This window comes from Amphibalanus amphitrite, unplaced genomic scaffold, assembly GCF_019059575.1.
Source record: "Amphibalanus amphitrite isolate SeventyFive unplaced genomic scaffold, NRLGWU_Aamphi_draft 000637F_arrow, whole genome shotgun sequence".
In the NCBI taxonomy this organism is placed as follows: Eukaryota; Metazoa; Arthropoda; class Thecostraca; order Balanomorpha; family Balanidae; genus Amphibalanus; species Amphibalanus amphitrite.
The window spans coordinates 389360-408072 of NW_024882131.1; the positions used below are offsets into that span (position 1 = coordinate 389360).

General features: G+C 51.6%; 1 pseudogene; it reads left to right on the plus strand.

Moving 5' to 3' along the window:
* Window positions 1-2842: 2842 nt before the first annotated feature.
* On the plus strand, window positions 2843-16970 carry LOC122363733 (annotated as a pseudogene).
* Window positions 16971-18713: the final 1743 nt, after the last annotated feature.

The following is an 18713-nucleotide window of genomic DNA, read 5'->3' on the forward strand; positions in this document are numbered from 1 at the left end:
GCGGCGTTTGAACGTGGTTCGAGAGGTGCTGCTGGAGAAGAATGGATTGAATCATTTTCTATGCACCAGTCATTCTTAATTCTCAGCTTTGGCCATGGATATAGATTCTTTATTCATTCGACTTCGAAACGTTGCGGAATAAAACTTCGCTGATAGTTATTGGGAGTTTTTTCGGCTTGGTAGGGGAAATTTAGCAGCCGTAGCCGTTTTGTGCTGCCATATCAAAGACATTTGTGAAGTGGGAGGGACGACATCCGCCGCACAACAATTCGCAAAATTCTGCGAACTGCGCCGTTCATTTCAAATCGTGGGAGCTCGCGGAGCGGTCATTTTTACGTGAATTTGTCAGGCTATTAAGGTAAGATAGTTGCCCTCTTTAATGTTCTTTTTTCTTGAAGGCTTCAACTCTAGAGGGCTTCTTTACAATAAAGTCAATCGGACGAAATTTGCCGAAAACTAAGTCGGAAGGGTGGTTGTATGCGGTATCGGTAACCCTGGCGTCACCGGTAGCGTTTTCGTTCAAGGTTAAGGTTTCCTGTATTAGGCAGCATTAGGCCACCGTGCCAAGCCGAAGCATGCTGTGACGTCACTGGGTAAGAGAACGTCTCAGATCGACTCAGAACGACTCAAACTGACTCAGACCGACTCAACCGACTCAAATCGATTCCGATCGACTCAGACCGACTCGGAACGACTCAACCGACTCAAATAGATTCCGATCGACTCAGACCGACTCAGAACGACTCAAACTGACTCATACCGACTCAACCGACTCAAATCGATTCCGATCGCCTCAGACAGACTCAGAACGACTCAGGCAGACTCAAACCGACTCAGGCAGACTCAAACTGACTCGACCGACTCAGAACAACTCAAACTGACTCAGACCGACTCAACCGACTCAAATCGATTCCGATCGACTCAGACAGACTCAGAACGACTCAAACTGACTCAGACTGACTCAACCGACTCAAATCGATTCCGATCGACTCAGACCGACTCAGAACGACTCAAACTAACTCAGACCGACTCAACCGTCTCAAGTCGATTCCGAGTTAACTCAATTAGTGCTATTACTTATAAAGGTATTTTTCCATAAAAGGCATCCAAAAAGTTCTTAAGGCCTGGCTACACTATGCGTTAGCTCATTCTACATGTTTTTTTTTGCGGAATGTTGTTCTAGAAAGAAACAACATTACCTATGTTTTTGTTATATGTTTTATATATTAACTTTTATTTGGTATCAACATTTTATTAACTTTTATATAAATATTAAACAAATTATATTAACAACTTTTCTAGAAAGATATTATGCAAAACACGCAAACTCACAAAAAACGCACACAGAAAACTCATAGTGTAGCCAGGCCTTTATAGAACTGCAGATTTACAAATATGTTCCTTGAAGGCCTGGCAGATTCTGATAACTGATTTAGGTTTTAGTTCATGGTTTCCTACAAAATAAATCATGTTTGCTACACAGACTTAATTCCCCAGCAATATTGTGATATACCTAGTTATGTGCTGATGGCTCACTGAGCTGTGCTGAATGCTGAGTGGCTGACCATGCTAGCCACAGAGGTGCACAGGCTGATTGCTTGTTGATTGAGATTGCCCAGATCATCTGAACCAGGTGGCATGTCTCTGTATGGGCGTGACCCACCAGGGCAGTCCTCACAGGGCCATACAACACATAGGCACAACATGACTCAGACTACTCAATTCCGAGGGTAACTCATTTTAAGTTATCATTCTGTGCATCAAACTGTTTGTGATGGACTTTGTAAAACTCGCTGTACTGGGAGAGCCATATTTTGGACTTAATTCTGCCGCTCTGCGTCATGCGTGTAGCAGGAATTACTGAATGGTTATAGCCATGGGTACTGTTTCACGGCACTCTGTCAGCGCATTTTGCGAGCTGGCGTCATATGTTATGGTCAAGTCACTCAATGTCGGAGCCTCCGAGTTTGTTGATGTCTCCATGGAAATCGAATTTGCCATGTGTGACTGCTGGCAGTCTGCTGGCAGCGGCCGTGAAACACTGTCATGGTCCGACCGTGGGCTGGATCTACGCAACAATCTGTGCGAATCATGAATCCATGGACGTTGGACAACCAACGACCAATGGGCTCATATTGACATTTTGTGAAGTTTGCTGTGCTCCCTTTACCTTGCGTTCGACATCCTGGAAATGAGGTATAATTATCCGGGATCACTTTGGTAATAATTTGGTATTGCAGGGACCATCGATGCAATTAATCACATTTTTAGATTGCTTTTGCTTCACTAATGGCTCTTTTACTCGTTGTTATGTCCGTTGTACACGGTGTTAGCCTAAAACACCGAATGATCCCGGTGATCCCGGAAAATTATCCCTGATTATCTGGATGCCGAATGCACGCTTAATATGCTGTAACACCCGACCTACAAAATGTGAGGTGCCGACAGCTCACAGCGTCAGTCACTCAGCGTCATGCAACCTCACTTTACCAGCTCAATGTGTCGGACCTTGGACGGGGCTGTGACCCACAGTGCAGGCTCATCATCCGCCTTTCGGCGGTACCTGGTAGTTCCGGTGACGTCATCGTTCACAGTCCGCCCGTGTTCGCGGTATTACCGCCCTTACTGCTGGGAATCCGTATCGGCCGACCGACCCTGTCGCCTGCCGCGGCTGCCAGGCCGGCTGACGCACCGGTCATTCATGGACGGTAGTAGTTCTGTTGGACTGTGGACCGGCCCTGCGGGCCGGCTCCTCCCTGAACTGTGACCCGCGGGGGAGGTCGCCTGCCCCTCCCCACGCCGTCGTGGTGCTCGTCGCTGTGCGGGAGGGGCGACTCGCAGTCGGTGACGGTGGACGATAGAGGGAGGGCGGCAGGCGGCCGGCAGCACCGCGGTACCCGACACGTGCGTCCCGTCTGTGTCTAGTCTAGTCTCGTCCGCTCAGGGTCGGTCCTCTGCAGTGCTCCTCTCTCACTCATCACAGAGTGACCGGCTGGCAGTTGTGTTCAACGGACAGGAACCAAACAGGCAGGTAGAGAGCGGGATAGTGTGGACGGAAGTGGAGGCCACACGTGGCCGTCAAATATTTGTCCCTTGCATAGGTATGTAGTGTTTTGGTGAATCCTGGCGTGTTCGGGGTAGTCACCCCCTCCCGTTGTAAGAACTAGGTGAAGTGGTTCGTTTCCTTTGTCCATCTGCCGGCCCGCATCTCTCCCGTGTGCGTGTGCCAGTGACGCGGCCCTGACTGAGCAGCTAACCGACCGCCGGTTTTTCTGCTACCGGGACCCTTTGTTGGCCGTCCACCAAACGGCCTTGCGGCTGGCCGCGTTGTTTTTAGGCCGCTGGTGGTTGTGCAAGTTACCTGTTTTGCTCAGGTGCGGCTCCGTCGGAATATTTTATCATGTTGTCTGATTGATGGTGGCGTGACGACGACTGCCTGTAGTCGGATTGTCAATACCGAGGGTGGCAGTGCCGGACTACTGTACTGCCTCAGCGTGCTCCAAAGGTCTCGTATTCATCGGTAAATAACTCTTGTTGGAATGTAAAGCCGACGTGAACTAGGGGCTCGGAGTATGCCGCAATGCCAGTTATTGACCGTAAAGCTTTCTATAATAACTTGATCGGACGCCGTCAAACTGGATTTCTGGGTTGTTGTAGCCTTGACATTCTGTATATGATATTAGATTTGCTTATATAAGCGACGCCTGGCGACGCTGGAACGGCTGCCAACTGCAATAACTCTAAATTATGTAACGTTGCCAAGCAATGTCATACTTCTTCCTGCAAATTTATAGTGCCTGGGGACACTCACACTAATTGTGAGGCATACCATCCAACAGACCCCAGTGCTCAATGGACCGTGCTCCGCTAATGTGAGCCTCTCTTAGTCTAATACAGCGTTGAGAATATCATATACAATATCTTAGACGTACTTCCAGTGACCCCCGCTCCCGTGTCATCCAGTGGTCCGTCAAATCTACACCGATGAACACATGTTTGTCAAGCATTCTTTACGCCCTATAACTACTTCGTTCCGCCGGTACAATAATGCAACGATGCTGGACGCCCTCGTAACCTCGCTCTAACCTCCCCGTCTTCTCTGTCTTCCCAGGTCTAACGATGCTGGGCACCGTCGTAACCTCGCTTTAACCTCCCTGTGTACTCTCTCCCCAGGTCTAACGATGCTGGGCACCGTCGTAGCCTCGCTCGGGGTGGGCGTGGCCGCCAGCGTCATGTTCGTGTATGACGTCATAACGCTACCAATCTACACCATCCTACAGAAGCCCTGGGTCCGGATCAAAAAGGCCAAAAAGATTCGGGTGAGTACATAGGACATGACTTTAACTCTGGGTTTGTTGTCTGTTACGGTCTAGCTCAGGTAGCAGTGTTGAATGTATTGTTTAGTTGTATCGACCGGTTGTCGTGCGATGCTATCAGTTAGCGTTAATGTTTGACGGAGGGGTCGTTGTAACTGCCGGGGGTGGCACGCGGTTATACAATCGATGGAGCTGGAAACAAACAGGTAAGATTGGAAGCACCTCGGTGCTGTTGCAGCGACTACGAATGCCACTATCTAAATCATCAATGAAAGCTTCAGTTAGCATTTGCGTAAGTGCTGTGCTGTAGCGGTGGAGCCAAGTTGAAAGAGGACTCCGGGACGAACCGAGCTTCACTTGCTCTCCATTAGTCAACGTCCTCACACAGCCGTGGAATCACTGGAAATCGAGTCCTCACGCAGTCCCCGTCCAGTCCTCGCCGTGTGTGGTCGGTCGGGTCGTGTCAGTCCAGCGGACCGTCCTCACATGACTGGTACGGAGGACAGGCGCCGACCCGACCTCTGCACTGGTGTCGTGTGGTCGGCCCGTCCACGGGTCGACTGTTTGTTTGACTTGTCGCCCGTGTTGTAATAATGCCAGAGACCGCACGGGTCCACTGGTGCTCTTTGGACGCAGACTGACACGGGATGTCCGATGTATCGAGACTGGGGAGAATCTACGTGCTGATACCAGGTCTTCCCGTAGAATGTCTCTGCTCACAGCTTTGCTTGTTACGGGGCACATGATCGTTTAATAACCCGCCCCTCGCCAAGATCCCTTGTTCGATCATTTCAACGCACCCCGTCATCATCAATAAACAATATCAGCCTGCTTCTTCTTCATTACCGGGGCCCCATCGGTCTGCGCCGTCGACTCCCCTCGCCCTCCGGCCGGCAGCCCTCAGGGGCGATACGCGACGGGCAGTCTGTACCGAGTCGCCCGGCCAATGTGCAAGTACCGGCGGCGTCTGCAATCGGGCAGATAATCCGCGATGGCCGTGGTACACTGTTTGCCTGGCTGTCGAGTGTAGGAGATACGGTGGCGACAACTTGGCCACAGGCTAGTTTGTCTACAGGCTAGTCTGCGCTAGTTTCCGCCAGCGATTGGAGACAACAGGGAGGGGATGATACGGTACTTGTGTTGGATAGGCCTCAGGCACAAATGAGATAATATCAGAACAAGGGACGGAACTGCATACGAGGTAATCCAAAGTCGATTTCTTGTTAGCTTGCAAAGGCTTAGAAATAGGTTGGGACGCACTGCTAGCTGTAGTTTTGCTTTTTTCGAAAGTGGAATATCACTGTATTCACCGGATGCTTTGTTGTCATTTGCATCCTTAAATGTTTCAGTTTTCCGACGTGCAGCATCTGGCGACATGTAATGTAACACACATCCGCTATAAAGAGTGGTAGAGTTGTCTCCTCAATGGATTATTCCTCCTGGCTCACTCGAACTTTTGTATTGAAAGCGCCCATCACCGGTCAGCCGCGTCAGCTAGCTCCCCAGTCCCCGCCTCTCCGTTGCATGCAAATGACCTTCACGGCTGCGTGTCGTTGCTGGGGCACCGTCCATCTGCCGGGCCGCCCATCGGTTACAGATGTTCCTCCCTGCTCTCTCTCCGGCTCCACACTCTCCCCAGCGTGCAGCCAGGTGCTGTTCCCCTCCCCTCCCCTCTCTCGGCGGGGAACAACACCTGCCCCTCCCCGCTTCGGGTCGGAGGGCGGCGACAGTCTCTCACTGCCGGGGAGTCAGAGGATCACGCCGCGCCGGCTGACGGCCCACGTGGCTCCCGCCCCTCGGCTCTGCAGACGCGGAGGAGGGAGGGAGGGGTGTAATGGGGCCCGTGGAGTGCGCGCCAAGTATGCACCAACACGGAACTGGCAGCGACACCGGCAGCACACTCACCAGGGGATATGGGGTTATGCTGAGGGGAGAGTGGCTCTTAGGGCCTGACCAAACTGTGGCGAAGTAAATAATTTGATATTAAGGACATGCGCGGCATTGTTCGCTATGTTTGGTATATCGCACGTGAATTGAGGAGTGGAATTATTTTCCGTTTCAGGCCAAGGAGGTACCGGGATCGGTATGTCGCTACAGGAACTACGACGACCCGATCGGCTTCCAGGTCACCATGAAGCGCGAAAAACTCGACACCGTCGAAAAGGTAACCGGCCTAGCGAAACTTACCTCTCAGAAGGCATGAGTTGGGAATCCAGTTGAAAGTGTGTTTAGGCGTTTAGGTTTTATGTGGTTTCGAAGTTTGGGGTAGTTTAAGTTTAAAGTTGTAATGATGACTCACACAGGGGCATTTTTCTTCACTAGTGACTCGTTCGTTTCTGAAGTTGCGGCCGCTATTGAACCTGAGAGTGCCTTCCTTCATTCTTCCGTCTTTCAGTTCCTGCGGATTTTGCGATGGAAACATCGCATGGTCCTTACAGAACCGATGAACGGTAACGTGTGAGGTTAGGTTAAGCTAGGACTGAACGTAGAGGGCCTCGTGGGTCCGTAAAAAGATACAGCTGAAAGGGACACAGCCAATTACGAGTCTAACACTATTATAGCCGTTGTTGTTGTTGTTGTGGTTTAGGGCGCTTAGCGGCGAGGCTCTTGCGTCCAACGTCTTGATTTGTGAAGTTCACATTCTTGCATTCATCTTCGTTGGGAAGATTGGGAAACTAAGCAGGGTAAACTAAGCGGTGAAAGGGATAAAGGATGGTTATCGCAGGGTAGGAATTTCAGCAGGGACAGGTGATAGGCGAGGACAGTAGACGTTTAAGTTAGTTTGGTTAATCATCAACAGTATTCTAAACTATCTACGCCTCCAGACTTCTGCAAAAAAAAACTTTGTTAGTGAAAGCATCTACATGATCAAGTGATACTTAGTAGGTATATGCTAAGTTGGGTAGCCAACCATACCGTGGCATCTAGACAACAATCGGGGGAAAACATGAGGAACAAGACATGATAAGCAACAGTGCATGGTGACAACTCGTCGATCACAACATCGTAAACAGGCGACAATCCTTAAGATATTGGAACACTGCATCGAGTAGCGCTGGCGTTTTATCACCCAACAGCGACCGAACATCCATTCTCACGTCATGTAGCAAGCAAGCTGTAGCTAGCTGTTGTCGTTCTCAACGATACTTAGGACACACTATCAAAAAATGCGTTATTATAGCCGTTAATATTATTATGCGTTAATAGTTATTACTATTATAGCCGTCCCTACTCCCTGATGCAAGATGCTGTCTGCTTCGTCTGCATGACCTCTTATTATTAGAGGCGACCATTCCAACCTGAAAATGATCCCGACTCTACCACCTGATTAACTGACATCTTCTATGTATAGCCCATGACATTGTGAAGCGTTGCTCGTTTGTAGAGATAGTGAAATTGCAACAAATTTATTTTGTATCAGCGTAATATAGGCTCGTTCTCAGTCTGCCCCTACATACTTACTCTTTACCTACCCATTAGCATTCACACCTCACAAAATGAATAATGTTACCGGTTGTATCGGATATCGGATAGTTGGTCTAATGACGTTGCTCCACTTACACAATGCGTAACACCCGATCGTATTCGGCGCAACTGATCGGTGGCCTTGTATGTCTTGATAGCTCGTACTTAATGGTGGACGGATCCCAGTTTATCTGTGGAATGTGTGTCGCTGTTACTGAAGTTGTGTAGCGCCTTCCGTGAGGATGGAGTCATCACATTTTGAGTTTCATCCCGCTCTGTTTCAAAATGACTTGGTTTTAACTTTAATACTAATTCTGTGTTCTTTTTGTGCGCATTTTTATATTTGTTCCCTTGGCATGTTACACACATCCATGATGAACAACTCTGAACACTTCGGTCTGTTATGTTCTTCATGCCCCTCGTTCTGTATTCCACGTTTCTCTTGGGAAGTCGTTTTTGTCTGGTATTGTTGGCTACGTTAATAATACCCGCGCCGTCCATGTCTGACGGTCTGACCCTGTGACCTGTGACCTCCAGATCGTCCGGTACGCCGTCAAACAGCACGGTGACAAGAAGGGCTTTGGAACGCGAGCCATCCTCTCTGAGGAGAACGAGACGCAGCCCAACGGAAAGGTGTTCAAAAAGGTACGGCATGACGCGTGGTGGGTGATTGGGGATTTGAGAGCCAGGGACGGATGAGTTGGGGTCACGGAGATCAGTAGATTTGAAGGGATTAAGTGACTTCTTCGACTAAGTATGACTTTGAATTGCTAACATGTGATGATAGATTATGTAACGGTAGGTCAGTCAATAGTCAGTTTTGATGGTATGCTATTTACAAATTATCTTGTAAATACCGGCAGGTGCTCATGCATACTTCTTACGACAAGTAAAAACCGTTGTCACCCAACCCACGCGACACATCGTTTAGTGCGAGGCTATCCGAGCGCACGCCGGGACAGCCCGGTGGCTCGTGTTTTATTGAGTACGTGTTTACGATAGGGGCGATAGCGCGGTGGGCCCGCCTGGTGCCGGGCAACACGACATTCGAGCATTACCGATAGCCGCGATGGACCGCCAACCCTGCACCCGCCAGACACCATAGCGCAGCTCATTCTATTCACGTCAGGGCTATGAACTGCGCCAGTGACACGCTATAACGGCGATTAGCACAGCCGGAGGACGGGGACGCGTGGCGGCGTCCGACCGAGAATTGGTAACTTCCTGCTGCTCAGACCGTCTATCGTTTGGGCCGGGGTTTGGGCGGGCCGAGAGAGACCACCCTCACCGACACGAATTTGGTGGTCGCGTGTCTCCGAGAAAGGATCAGTCCGCCAGCGTGGGATGTCTGTGTTCAAAGTCTGTCGGCTCAACCGCAGCGCTGGATACCTATGAGCCGGTTTATACCGATTCAGCCGAGTTTTCGGATCGGCGGGCGTGTCTTCTGTATATGTTCCGCCCCTCTGTGGCCCGTGCGGGTCAGGTGGTCAAGGTCGGGGATGATTGAGAGGAGAGGTACATACGGAGATACGATACTTCTTTCGACGCCCGTACAGGATTCCGTGTGTGAGAAATAATACATTTTTTAAAGGACATGGATTGCTTAGCGTTGGAGAATGCAGTACCGAAGGTTTGAACGAAGTCGTTAATTCTCAGTGGGTTGAGTGAGGATTTGAAGCTGTGATTACTGTGCGCCGAAAGTTTTTTTTAGTGCAATTAGATCACAGTTGTAAACTACAGGGACACGCCCCCTGAAACTCTGTTCCCGGTAGATTCAAGCCACCACAATCTCCGGAGTTTGTTTACATCCTCGAGTTTTGTGTATGCACTATGGAGTCTGGAGGCCGGTCAGCATGCTAGAAAATCCGTCGTCACGCAAGGTATATGTTTACTGATTCGCAGTTGTAACGGGCTCTGGAATTGGCCAGTGGGCGGTGGCCCCACCACTATTTGATAGCCGGGGACCCAGCTGAGGGCGGAGAGGAGAGGGGGGTGGGATGGAGGGGCGGCCTTGAACAGCCTCTCCGGAGAGGTGCTATCGAGAGCACCTCGAGCGGAAGGTCAGACCGAGACGGTGGGCCCATGTGTGACACGATAAGTACGCCCGCCCACCCGGGTGATTTTCTGTTTGATTATTTATGTCGTGGTGGAACTAGCGAAAGAAATGTTTACGCTTAAACCTAGGAAGCTTCACAAAAAGTTCATTGAATCGCGTATGGAAGCTGGGAAGCAAGTTTCTCTGGTGTCTGATTCGAAATTTTGCATCTCCAGAGCTGCACCATGGTACTGGTTCAAGCTATTTGCTCGCCATTAATGAGCTCTTTCCGAACTGGGTTTGAGCGTGATAAGTGCCAGATATTGATATTAATGTGCCGGGTGGTACCCAAGGCCTCGGGCAATAGCACTCGTGGTGAAAGGGTCAATCTGGTGATTTCGTCACTTGCGGGCCAAGAAGGATTATTTCAAACTTTGTGAGCTCGCTGAACAAGACTGTTTGGACATTTCTTACAACACAGAAAACTTACATTATTATGACTGGGTCATTGATTATTAGATGCTCCCGAAAGAACTACTTGGCTTCTTTATTCACTTTCTCCGTTCATCAATGTGTAACCACGATAAGCCGCCCATTGCTCAGTCGGTTTCCGGCTGTTCTGTCCCTGTTCGTCACGGACACCGCCCCTTCCGCGGGCCTGGGGCACGTTTTTGTGTGTAACGTGACTGTGATGGAGCGGCGTCCCTCCACCCCTCAAATCGCGTGCTCGGATGCCCACTTGACCGCGCCGTGCCACTATCTCAAGTACCGGACATATCTGAGGGTATCGGTGCGGCCGTGCACCGGCTATCGGCTGGACCGTGTCGAGCCTCCCAGGGAGCCCGACCGAGGTTACGGGGATCGTCGGGGCATTTGGCAATGGGTTGGGTGTCCATGAATGATGTCTACTAGGCTAGTTGCATTATAGGATGGTAGTTTGGGGCTGTCGGAATGCGCCCTCCCTGTGCCGCGCTTTGGTCGCTCCCCCTCGCCCAGCTTGGGTGCCGATGATGATGATGATGAAGTGCGGATGCATTTAAATCAAGCTGGGCAGTTGACCCCAACTGACTCCACTACTCTTTCGCACTCTATTATCACTCTCCGAAGTTCGTGATGGGCGACTACCAGTGGACGAGTTACGTTCTCTCACTCTCACTCTGTCTCACTCCCGCTGTTCGTGATGGGCGACTACCAGTGGACGAGTTACGTTCTCTCCTCTCACTCCGTCACTCTCCCACAGTTTGTGATGGGCGACTACCAGTGGACGAGTTACGTTCTCTCACTCTCACTCCGTCTCACTCCCACAGTTTGTGATGGGCGACTACCAGTGGACGAGTTACGTCCAGTTCGCGGCGCGTGCCGACGCGTTCGGCCGAGCCCTTCTGGCGGAGGGCGTGAAGCCGGGCGGACGCGTCTGTATCTTCGCCGAGACGCGGCAGGAGTGGCTGGAGGCCGCTGTCGGCGCGTTCACTCAGAATGTCACCGGTAAGGAGCGCTTGGGAGTGAGGGTTTGAAAGATCGTTTTGTGATCGGCAGGTGGGAGTCGGATGAGACAATGTGTTCATTTCAATGCTTCATTGTGTAACGAAAGCATCGTAGTAGATCGAAGTATACTTGATTTGGCCTGACCTAACCTGAACTAACTTGACGTGATCGACCCTTGTCCCCCAGTGGTGAGTTTGGTGACCCTGTACGCACGCCACTCTGGACGAGGACGCCATCTGACCTGACCCTTTGACCTGTGCCCCAGTGGTGACCCTGTACGCCACCCTCGGTGAGGACGCCGTCGCTCATGGTATCAACGAGACCGAGGTGGCTCACGTGATCACGACGCACTCACTGATGCCCAAGGTGAAGACGATCCTGAGCAGCTGCAGCAAGGTCTCGCACGTCATCTATATGGAGGACCAGGTCGGTGACGGGGCAGGGCGCAGGAGGGGGGTGATGGGGTGTGGGCTAAAGAGGTGATGTTATCGTCCCCTGAAAACACCCGTGCTGAACGCTTTACGGCGTTGCAGGGACATTACCTGTTATCGCAGCACCGGGGACAATAAAGGCAAATTGCCGTCATAGTGCTGCTGCGCAGCGCTTGCTGACTGGAAAATAATGGCGGCCACCAAATTTAATGATTGATTCAGCTTTCGTCCACTGAGAATGTCAGCCTTGACGATAAATGTGAGGGCTGATTTTCACCATGAAATAATTTTTGTCCTAGGATCAATTGTCAAACACGTAATGCTTCATCGGGGACTGCCCATCCTTTAAGTGGGATCCCACAGTGCGGCAGACAGTTGTCTGAACTTTTCTGGAACTGTTCTGTCCCATCCCTTAGCTGGAGAAGACAGACACCTCGGGAGTGAAGAGCGGCGTCAAGGTGATCCCGTTCGCCGACATGCTGAAGAAGGGACACGACGCCAAGTTCGAGGCACACCCGCCCACCAGCGACGACATCGCCATCATCATGTGAGTCGGAACTTCCGCTTAGCAGTTTGCTGTCTCTTTATTGCAGTGCTGCTTTTTCTTCAAATGAACATTTATTTATTTTTCTCTCGTATTTACACTTCTTTACGTATGACCTTATTTGTTCGCTGCTCATCTTGGGCAGAGCGTTACACACCCAAGCATTACTATCATTCAGGAATATTCTCTACTCTTCTTGATGTTTGGGATGCCTTACCACCCTGTGACTCACTTCCTCACCCTACCTCAGGTACACCTCCGGCTCTACTGGCACCCCGAAGGGCGTCATGGTCTCCCACTACAACATGGTGTCGACGATGACGGGGTTCGCGGTGGCGCTGGTGCCCTCACCCGAGGACGTCTACCTGGGCTACCTGCCGCTGGCACACGTCCTCGAACTGATGGCAGGTGCGGCCGCGGCTGACAGGACAGGGTGGAAAGGGGAAGGGTTGGGCGTACAGAGCGACGGAGTCAGGACTAGGGAAGGGGGACTGGTCGTACAAACGGCGGACTAGACAGGGCTGGTCAATCAGACAGAACGCTGAGTCAGTTCGGTGATGAGGGGCTGGATGCTGACAAAGCTAAATAAGATATGTTTGGGAAATTTGAGCCGAGCTCCAAAGTTCTAAAGCTGATATTGAATGTGGGACATGGTGTGACGACATGGTATGTGAGCCTTGAAGAAGCAATGTAAACTGCCCTCCCTGTGATCTGGGTCATCACAATGCGCCTGTAACCCCCTTCCCCCTCTGCCGCCACGCCGCGCTCTGACCCCTCCCTCCCCTCCCCCTCTTAATCACAGAGCTGTGCGCGGTGATGTTCGGCGTTCCGATCGGCTACAGCTCTCCGCTCACACTGATGGACAAGTCGAGCAAGATCAAGCGCGGCTGCCAGGGCGACTGCTCGGTGCTCCGGCCGACGCTGATGGCCGCCGTGCCCATGATCCTCGACAGGGTCGCTCAGGTCGGTGTGCTGCGAGAACGGAGAGAAAAGGGGGAGGGGGAGTCGAGATGGGGATGGTAGAGCTGTGGTATCGGCCGGAATATAGGGAGAAGTTGGCATATCAGCGTTGACTGGGACCAATGTGATGTGGTGATTGCCATCGAAGTTTCACATTCGTTGGCTCTGGTGTTGGCTATGTCTTTCTTACGGTCAACTAAGGTTGCTCATTTAACATCCGTTTTTGCTTTGTTCATTGGCTTCACAATTAATTATTATTTTTCCATTCAAAACTTCGAACTCATTGATTAATGATTACTATCTTTAGTTTGCATTACGCTATGTCTGGTGCGCTGCATGCAGTTGCTCTGCATTACTGCTGCCTAACTCAGAGGCTCCATCCCTTACCGCTTCAGTGTTCGCTGACAGAACCAACACACCGCCAGCTGGCACCTCCCACTGACCGTCACCCCCCCCCCCCTCCCTCCCCTCCCGCCTCCAGGGTATCAAGGAGCAGATGCACTCTGCGGGCCGTCTGGCTCAGGGCCTGTTCAACTGGTTCGTCATGTACAGGAACTGGTGGCGGCGGCGCGGATTCTCCACACCCATCCTGCACAGGTGGGGGTCTGACGGATAGTCGGAGAGATCGGGGCGGGGACGGGGGGGGGGGGGGGCTGAGGACCGTAACATGATGGTACTAGTTGGATATCATGTCAATATCATGGTAGCGATGATCTTAAGTAAGAGACCTATTGCTGTAGAAATGTAGAAGGCTTTTGTTGGCTTCAGGAGCAGTAAAAACCTTATTACAAGGCATATCGTTATATTCTTCATGTAAAATCAAACGTTTCGTCTCTGAACAAAGACATCATCAGTGAAGTTACACACAACAGTACATATTATGAGAAAGCAAGCAATCAGGCGACATAACAAGAGCAACACAGTATCGCACATAAAATCATGCATATCATGAACGTTTCATGTTTCACCAAGGAAATTTTTGACGCAATTAAACGAGACCATGGAAATGTAGAAGGCTAATGGCTGTGATTATTGTAACATAGTGTCATGCTGTTTTTAGAAGCGGCGGTAACACGTTTCAATTACCTGAGCTTAATTTAAGCTCTCAGTTGAGCTCAGCTTTAGCTTTGTTCTACGGTTGTAGCGAACCGACATGGCTTGCAATCTGTTGGATTTCCGCGTCGTCGAGCCCGTCTCTATCGCGTTGTGTGACTTCCTACTATCTGCCACTATCTCGAAACAGTGGCTCAATTTACCGAGCTTCTCAAGTGGCTGCCTTATCGTGGCTTAAGCAGCCTGCTCCAGTTACTGATTTCGCAATAAAAGTACAGCTATACTGGCACTACGTGCTAGATTTGTTGAAATATCATAAGTATTACAGCTTACAGTTCTCTAACACTACATAGTACATCGTACATTTGTATCCCAGCGCTTTCATTTCTCCCACCACGATGCAGGTGATGCAGGTGAGAGATGAAAGCGGCGCGCCCCTGACTGTTCCCCTCCGTTCACAGCCTGGTGTTCAGCCGTATCGCGGGCCTGCTCGGCGGCCGGGTGCGGGCCCTGACTGTCCCCCTCTGTTCACAGTCTGGTGTTCAGCCGTATCGCCGGCCTGCTCGGCGGCCGGGTGCGGGCCATGGTTTCTGGCGGAGCGCCACTCTCCGAGGTCACCCACGATCTGATCCGCTCCTGTATCGGCTGCAGCGTCATGCAGGGCTATGGACTCACCGAGACGACTTCTTGCGCTTCACTGATGGACGGTGAGAGGAGGAGAGAGGGATGAGGGATGGGTAGAGAGCTTGTTTTGTTGGGTTAGGCCCTTTCGGTCTGACAAGACCATTGCAGAGCCGAGGGTAGAGAGCAGCTGGATAAGGGGATATAAGTGGGAATAGTGAGATACCTGGGAGACCTTAGTGGATGGTAGTACCTTGTTCTTAAAAAAAACGCGATCCAATCGCTCGGGGTCCAAACGACGGATGACTCGATGCGGGGACCCGGTCATTTATTTTGCGTGTCCGACAGAGGGCAGGACTGTCGCTGTGACAGATGTGAGACTCTCTTGACTGACCTGACCCACCTCCTCGCCCCCGCAGAGTACGACGTGGCGGTGGGCCGCGTGGGTCACCCGGTCAGCTGTTGTGACGTCCAGCTGAGCGACTGGGAGGAGGGAGGCTACAAGGTCACCGACCAGCCCCACCCCAGGGGAGAGATCGTCGTTGGTGAGTAGGGCGGAGGGGAGGGGCGCTGCCCGGGTTAGAGTTCTTCTCAGGTGACTGAGAGGCTACCCACACTCCTCAGTTTCATTTCAAGTGTGATTGCTGGGTATGGGAGGGGAGAATCGACACTGCCGGATAGTCCTGATAATGGAAGCTAGTATCTTTCTACGAACAGCAGCTCAAATTATCCCGGCTTCTCTGTGCCATTATCTGACGTTTCGTGCCGTCCGCAGGCGGTGACAACGTGACGATGGGCTACTTCAAGCAGCCGGAGAAGACGAAGGAGGAGTTTTTCGAGTCGGACGGCCGCCGGTGGTTCCGGACGGGAGACATCGGCCCATCTACCCAACGGCACCATCAAGATCGTCGGTACGGCAGATACTCACAGACTTTTGATGGGAGTCGATTGACCTGACTGGGTTGTTTTCATCACTAATTTTCTCGCGTTCTGGGTTTTAGGGTTACAAACATCCGTAGGTAATCGTAAAAGAAATGTTTTTTTTTTGTTATATTTGGAAGTGGATGTATACGTGGTGGTAGGTATTCCACTTGTTACGATCGAAAAGTAAATGATTTTGTAGGACACTCGATGCTTAGGACCCGATGTCCTAAATGTATGACTCGGTGCAAGGCATGTTTCTACACCGTTTATCAACCTTTTAACTTCAGTTCCCCGCCTCTGACGTTCCTCCTCTGCCGTTTCCCCTTCGCAGACCGTAAGAAGGACCTGGTGAAGCTGCAGGCGGGCGAGTACGTCTCTCTGGGACGCGTGGAGACCATCCTCAGCACCAGCCCCTTCGTCGACAACATGTTCGTCTACGGGGAGTCCTCCAAGAACTTCGTCGTGGCCGTGGTAGTGGCCAACGCCAAGCAGCTGGGCTTGCTGGCAAAGGAGGTGCTGGGGTCGGAGGCCGAGGGGAAGTCGCACGAGCAGCTCTGCAAGGAGGAGCGTCTGGAGGAGGAGGTCCAGAAGCGGCTGGTCAAACAGGCGCGGCACGGTCAGTGGGGGCAGCGGAGTGCGACGGGGGGGGGGGGGTGATAAGGAGGGCAGAAGAGTGACATGGTTTGATTGGGAGTGGGATGCAGGTTGGGTGGGCTTTGGGGCAGGGTGTTTCGACAGTCTCAGTGCGGATTATTCATAAGAAATTCGGCTTTAGTGAATCACCCACATGTTCTTGTCGTAACTTAGCTTGTGATTGTGAGGAAATAGCGACACTTAAATGAAGTCCCCCATCCCCATCATCTATGTCGGCTGCCATCCGAAACTGTTATCAATCCCCTCTGACCTTCTGTGTCTGCTCCCCTCAGGTCGTCTGGAGAAGGCCGAGATCCCCGCCCGGGTGGCCCTGACCTCGGTCTCGTGGTCGCCCGATAACAACCTGGTCACAGCCGCCTACAAACTCAAACGCAAGGAGCTCAGCAACTACTACAAGGATGACCTGGAGCGACTGTACAAGTAGGCGGCGTGGTACCTGAGGCCGTACGCGGTACGGTACCGGTGCGGTACGCACTGCGGTACCGTACTGGTGTAGTGTGTCCGTTGGCGGCAGCAATATCTCGGCAGCCCGGGCCCTGAGGTCGGTTGTGTGAGGGGTTCCCTGTAACTGGCTAGGCCCGCCTGGGATGGGTTTTGTCTGGCAGAGTCGGTACTGAGGCCGGGAGGGTGAGCGCAGGGGACGAGAGACTTTTGGAAGGGAGTCGGTCTAGCGTTATATGTGGGGCCATTTACACTGACCTGACTCGTGTTTGGTTTGGTTTTGTGCCGACTTGACGTGTAACAGACGGTCAGAGACACCAACTAGCTGTCTCAATGGCGCTGTTTGCAGCTCATTGGCAGCAATTAATGTCGCCGAGTCGATTTGGAAAAGCCGAGTGAGGCTGCTCGTCGGTCAGCTTCTTGACTGGTTAAAAGTATTCATCCAGTGATGAAGTAATGGATATTACAGTGTTCAGGCTTTCTTTGGGTTTGATATTCATGGCTGCGAGTGGGGCATTTGAGCCGAAACAGAGTGGGTCGCCTCAGTTTGATTCGGTAGACGTATTCTTGTACGAACGGTAGGAGGTGAGACTGAGCGGACTGCTGAGTCAGTTTTCTATTTATGCCTCAGTGTCTCGTCCTGCTTCCCCCTAATCCGCTGTCTCATGTCCACCCAGAGGCTTTTAGCTGGAGTATTACGCCCGTCTACTGACACAGGATGCGACTTTTGGCTCCGTGTGTGAATATTCCTGTCACGCGGTGGCCGAGTAGTTTGCCAGTACATACTGCGGCTTATCAGTAGTTGTTCCGCTGTGGGCCGTTCGGAACTAGTCCGAAAGTGGTGTAGCATTTTGTAATCAGATTTGCATAGAGCGTGACCCGTAACCCACCCATTTTGTGCGTAGATCATTGCATTATACGAGTCGCGATTGTATGCGTGTGATGCGTTGCTAACTGCGATTTTATCTTGCCTACAAATGTCGCCTTGATTGTATTGAGTGGATCACAGCTCGACAGGGTGATTTTGTGTACATTCTGCTTCAACGATTTACTGCGAGCTTTTCGCGCTGCTGTGAGTGTTCTCGAGTGAGTGAGACGCCTGTTACTTGTGAGTGTGCCCCTCCGTTCGGCGGCCAGAGAACAGTCAGCAGAAAAGACAGACGGTTTGTGTGGGTCGGAGTCGCCCCCGACATGTATTTACAGTCTGAGGATACGGCGCCGGCGCCCCGGTAAAAATACACGCTGGCGCTGGACGGTCGGCGTGTCTCGGGGACCACGGGCCGCCCCGGCAGATGGGTGACTATGTACAGATGGACGGCCTAGTCAGTGCTGGCGGCACCGGGCCGAGTGAGAGATGAAAGCTGGAACCACAGCGGCGACGGCCGGCCGCCGAAACCCGCAGACTACGGCACTTAGTCGCCACATGGCAGCACCATTCCTGTGACACCAATAGGCAACTGTCTGTCGCGGCCCTCTAGCTAAAACCTCTAATACGCATCACAATAGTAAAATCAGACCTGACTAAGTCACAGATCGAAGGCTAAAAACGTTCGCACTCTATTCGCAAATATCGCAATTTTAGATGCACTTCTAGCTAATAATCGGCAGCAAAGATGTCTTTCACCGTTCAGACAACCTGGCCGCCGTTTCGTCCAGAGCTATATGACTTCTTCTCTGACAGATAAACGTTAATACAGTCAAAAAAATTAATGAATCTCGTTGAAGGACGCTCTCCCGGCATCCCTATGCCCCGAATCACGATCCTATGGTCCAGATGACATCAC